We start from the raw sequence: 5844 nt of genomic DNA, 5'->3' as shown, positions 1-5844 counted from the left end.
GTAACCGGAAAAAATATATATACAGTACATATTATTTCTATGGGTATCCGGTACCTGTCATTGTTTTATTTGCTTCTAACTTGGTACCTCATTTCAGTACCCAACCCTATGAGTGTTCATGGGTGTCAGGAGGCACAGGAAGCAGAATTGGGAGGGATAGAGCGTGTTCCTCCATATGCTTTGCTACACCCGCCCGTTGAAACTCACCATTGTCAGGTGAAAAGAAGCTGCTGGTGACCAATGTGTATCGGAGGAGAGATGCAGTCATCTATACCCTCGCCAAGACCAACAGTGGTGGTTGGCAGTGACAAGGTCTATTCACATTGGTATAATGATGACTAAATTGGAGAGAATTTCATTATTTTCTTTTTTAAGATCAAAAGGAGGAGGCCATAGACTTATCAATTGGTCAGTCAACAGATTGGGTATAGTGGCTCAGTTCTCCAAGGTTATTGATCCCTTCAAGCACTATAGTCCCACTGCCTCCTGGACAGTTGTGGCTTATCCACTCTAACCCCTGGATGAAATATACCTGCAGCTCAATAGCATGCCCTACATTCTCCCTGCTTTATCTCCACCAAGCCTGCTGGGAGCGTAATGAGAAGGAAAGACCACAAATGCCTTCCGCTCGAAGGCTGTGAAAAGACCCTCTTACTGGACGACCACTGTGAGAATGATTGAAAAGCACTTCCTGTTAATGGGTACATATACGTTCCCCTTTGTGAGGCATTCGCTTTATGATGCCTCAAGCCCTTGTAGTCTCTTATCACGGATTTAGCAGGCAGGCCATGCAAAAGATTTATTGGAATGAAAACATTGAAACATGGGGGGTTCCCTTTGTAGAAGTAAAAGTAGGAAACAGTTCTCTTATCAGACAGAGTTATGTGTTTGGGGAAACACTCAGCTGATATGGCTCTCAGCAGGAGAGGTTTTCTCTCTGAGTAACTCAGACTGACTCAGACTCAACTTATTTCAAAGTTGGGCAACTGTAATCACTGAGCTGGTACTTTTTTTGTTTTGCCTTACGCTGCAGAATTTCTACAATGCTTTCACAATGTCCCCCATGTAATCCAAATAGCCACTTAGTGGGTCATTTCAAGATCTCAATTCAGTCTCAGTACAAGTTTGTTCTCGTGGAAAGAAAGCTTTCGGCAGCCTCGGTCCAATGCTGTAGATTAGCTGTATACCCAAACTTTTTGGGCCGTGCAGGTCGGGAGGTAACACCTCCCGACCTAGCTGACCTGGCCGAACATTATACATTATTTAATATGATTATGGCAAATAATCACAGAATGTCACTGTATTGAGAGACATGCAGCTGCTATATTCTCCCGCAGCTGCTCTATACATATCCTTACAACAGTGGTTTACCGGATTTTACCGTTTGTGCTGAATAACACCATAAAACCGCCATTACCCTTTTCATGTCACGCACCGCCTAGAGAGTGTTCGTGCACCACAAGGGGTGCACGCACCACAGTTTGGGAACCCCTGCGCCGGTAGATGATGTAGAATGAAAATAAGCACTGTGACATGACTAGAGGCCACTGAGACAGCCAATATTTGGTGGCTTGACAGCTCACCTCACACACAGACACCAACATGTCAAAAACAACACGTTCTATGCCAAAGTGAAACAGAAATGGAAAAACAAGTGAGAGTCCAATTGGCATCACTAGTTCCAAATGCTTCTTGACAGAATGTTCTGTAGGAGTTTTGGCTAATGCTGGCTAGTGAAGATGTAAAAGGAATAATCATATACACAAGAGGCTTCAAAGGTTAGCAGATTACTCAATGACACAACTCCTTCAGAAGCCTGAACGAAGTGTCATACCCCGTAATTAGTTTCCCCAGATGGTTCTGTGATCACATCCCTTGGACGTCTGAGATCCTAGAACTGACCTTTTGTACTTTAACTCCTGAACCTAGAGGTGATCACACACACACACACACACACACACACACACACACACACACACACACACACACACACACACACACACACACACACAACCTGTGTGTGTGTATAGCAGCTCTAGCAAGTGAGACAGACAGACAGACAGACAGACAGACAGACAGACAGACAGACAGACAGACAGACAGACAGACAGACAGACAGACAGACAGACAGACAGACAGACAGACAGACAGACAGACAGACAGACAGACAGACAGACAGACAGACAGACAGACAGACAGACAGACAGACAGACAGACAGACAGACAGACAGACAGACAGACAGGGGGATGGAGAGAGAGAGAGAGAGAGAGAGAGAGAGAGAGAGAGAGAGAGAGAGAGAGAGAGAGAAGAGAGAGAGAGAGAGAGAGAGAGAGAGAGAGAGAGAGAGAGAGAGATGAACCATAAATGAAACAGACGACAATATGTCAGAGGTGGAGGTCATTCAAAGTGAGGAGAAGAATTTGACCTACAGTTGTTCTGATCCCAGACCAGCAGGGGTCCAGTCCTGTGACCATGTCTGCCTGTCTTCACAGATAAGCCCACATTGCAGAGAAGCAGGACCACATATTAACATCAATGACACTCAGAGGCCTGACAAATGCTGATGATTTTACAGGCGGTTTTAATTTAGAATGTTGATATACATTTTGTACATTGATATATGGGGCTGATTTATTTAATAATAATAATAATAATAATAATAATAATAATAATAATAATACATAGTGACGATAGCAGATCCGCAATGTCACAAAGTGTGGCAATTATACGCGTTGTGAGATTGCAGATCTACTATTTGTCATACAAAAGATTATAGTAGGGTTTACTTATTTTAAACAACCTAAACAAGTGGATTTGTTCACAGAACTGTAGTTGTATGACACGACTGCTTCATTGTCAATATGTCCCCTCACTTTATCTGTTCATGTCAACACATTTTCTACAGCCAACAGGAATGTGTTCATGTCAACACATTTTCTACAGCCAATAAAAGTCACATTTATTTTTGGTACTTTTACACCTCCTAATTTTCTAACTTACGTCCTAGTCTAACACCATTTACTACTGTTACCCCTAGGGTTACAACTTTGAGAAATAAATCAATCAATAAACATATATATCATCCCTGAATGTCTTCTGAATATGCCTTTGATCAATACTTAATGAAGTTTGATATGTTGTTGACAGTCACTTTGTCAAGCAATAACCAAGGTCAGTTATGGCAATAACTCATCAGGAGCTAAGTGACTTATGTACAGTTAACCACTGTATGGTTACATTATGGATACTTTCACACTTGGTTCAAGGTTTGTGGTCTACGCTGCACTGCTGCAGGCTATCTTCCTTTTCTCTCCCATATTTTCCTGACACTTGTAATGATTTATTGGTTTAAGTTATTGAACATTTCCTTCAGTAAATACAGACATGAGAGAGAATTGTTTGCACGATGAATACAGTATGTGAATACTTTTGCAGTAGTAAATTGTAAGCCAGCTTCTTATCTACAACACAGCAACAAAATACAGTTCAGTTAAACCTTTTTGCAAATCCACATCAACATTCTTCCATTCATTGCCAAAGTAGCAACTCTTTTTTACATCACAGGTTAGCACCTTGACTATTTGGATAGTCTCAATGCTGTCTGAGTCTGCTAGGTTGTAATAACAATTCTGGCAATTCTGTTTCCCTTCATGCCAGTTATCATTATAAAGGAGACAGACAAATTCATATAAATTGACACGTCTAACATCTGAAACAATATATTATGATTTATATTATACTGGTTGGGGAATTCAATGCCCATTGCTGTCTGTGACAAACATCATCATGCTCCTTTGCCAAGCAAAGACAGTGTTTCACTGCATAACATGGACATGTTTTCACATTTTGGAATATGGTTGCTGCTAAACTTTCAATACCTTCTCCATCTTTATTTACTTTAAATGATGTATCCCAATTGCAATTAAATAACACTCGCAAGCGTGTCTTCTTTTCTGGCTTAACAGCGGCAAAGAAGATGGTTGCTAGGCGTTGGAACCTCCTCATACGTTGACATTTCGCCAATGGGCTTTAACCTTTTAAGATCGTCTATCTGGCAAGGTTACATGGAGCAAAAGAGGGTGGGAAAAGAGTGGTGGGAAACTTAGCGCAGGTTATTTTGCTGTGTGTATACACATTGCTTGTGTCGTGTTTTTGTCTTTTGTTTTCTTTATTGTCTCCACCAGGCCGAAGGCATGGGGGGAGAGTATGTTTTGCACTCCGTCCGTCCGTCCGTCCGTCCGTCCGTCCGTCCATCCGTGTGTCCGTCCATCCGTGTGTCCGTGAGCAGCTAATCTCGGCCACCGTTAACCCGGTCGATGCCAAATTTTGCACACACACTCCCTGGATGCCAACGATGAACCTCGTGATTTCCGTGAAATTGTGCACCCACATTCCCACTAGGCCGAGGACGAAATGCCACATGAACAATTTCAACTCAGCCGAAAAGCCGAAAAGTGTTTTTACCTCTAACTGCACGGATCTGTGGATAACTTTGTATGCCAACTCCCTAGAGGCCAAGGAAAAACCTTTGCCTGGAATTTTTTACTTTTGTTGCCCTTTTATCCAACCACCAGATGAAGGCAAGCTGCAATGTCCTACATTCCTATCCTGGTGAAGACCTGTGCCCAGAAGGGCGCTTTTTCTAGTTCATTCATGATGTCAACATGTTTGGTTGTGCTTTTCTTGTCAAAATAAAATAGAAATAGTTTACAAACTGATTTTAGAGTTAGAGACATTTCGGATATGTTGTTGTTATAGAAATGAATCATACAGCAATAATGTAAATACTTTTGTTTATTTATTTATTTATTTTTGTCTTTTTATTTTTCTGCCCACTCTTTCTTCTTTTCTCCTTCTGAAATGTACACTCTGAAGCGATATTGCCCTGTTGCCCCTGTTAAGTGTTGACTTGATGCCATATGTAATCCATCTGAAGAAAGCAAGGATTATACAGAGACATTGGAGATGGAGCCACTTGGAGGGGGGTTGAGGGGGAGGGAGGGAAGAGGGGTGAAAAGAAATATCTTGGGAATTGCACTTGTGTCCTATGTATACATAGAAATGCTGTCTATACTGTACTGCTTTTTCCAAAACAAATATATAAAGAATAAAATAAATAAATGAATCATACTGTCTTCACTTTTCTGAAGACAGTCAAACTTTAATCGAGCAGTACAGAATGTTTATTACTATTATACATTAGTTACGTTAGGTAACAAATTGGAATAGCAATTACAGTGCAACTTAATTATCTACATTTAGCTAAATGAGGAGCTGATGCCAGTGTGACTTAAGTTGACAGAACATTTACGCTATAGGGTCCATTTGGTTAAAACAAGATTATAGGCATTACACAGCAACCATTTATTTCTCAAATAATTGAGAATATTGGTTGGAAAACTATTAGCCATTTTATGTGAAAACACAAACAGCAACCTTTTGATGGTCCAATGTGCAAAAAAAAGAGCCATTCCATCTGGACTGCAGTAACAGTTTTGAAGTCACAGTTTCAGGCGGAAGAAATACCATTTGTGACTAACAGCAGTCATTTAGCTCTCAGATAAAAGCCACTTTAGTCCCCAGAGTAAAACCATTAGTGAACAGAGGTTGGTAATGGCTACTCTTTGAAGCCGAGGAGAGGACAGCTTAAGGAGGACGTGAGGCTCTAAAGAATGACCATAGGACTTCCTGATTCACCAGGCCATCGATTAGCACCGTGACCTCGCAAGGGTCTCGGCCTCTCGGGTTGTATGAGTGTTGAAAGGGGTGTTCTGTTTGTCTGATGTGTGTGTGTGTGTGTGTGTGTGTGTGTGTGTGTGTGTGTGTGTGTGTGTGTGTGTGTG

Source organism: Protomyctophum parallelum, assembly GCF_964188405.1.
Source record: "Protomyctophum parallelum genome assembly, chromosome: 3".
Taxonomy (NCBI): Eukaryota; Metazoa; Chordata; class Actinopteri; order Myctophiformes; family Myctophidae; genus Protomyctophum; species Protomyctophum parallelum.
Note: the sequence above shows the minus strand (reverse complement) of the source record.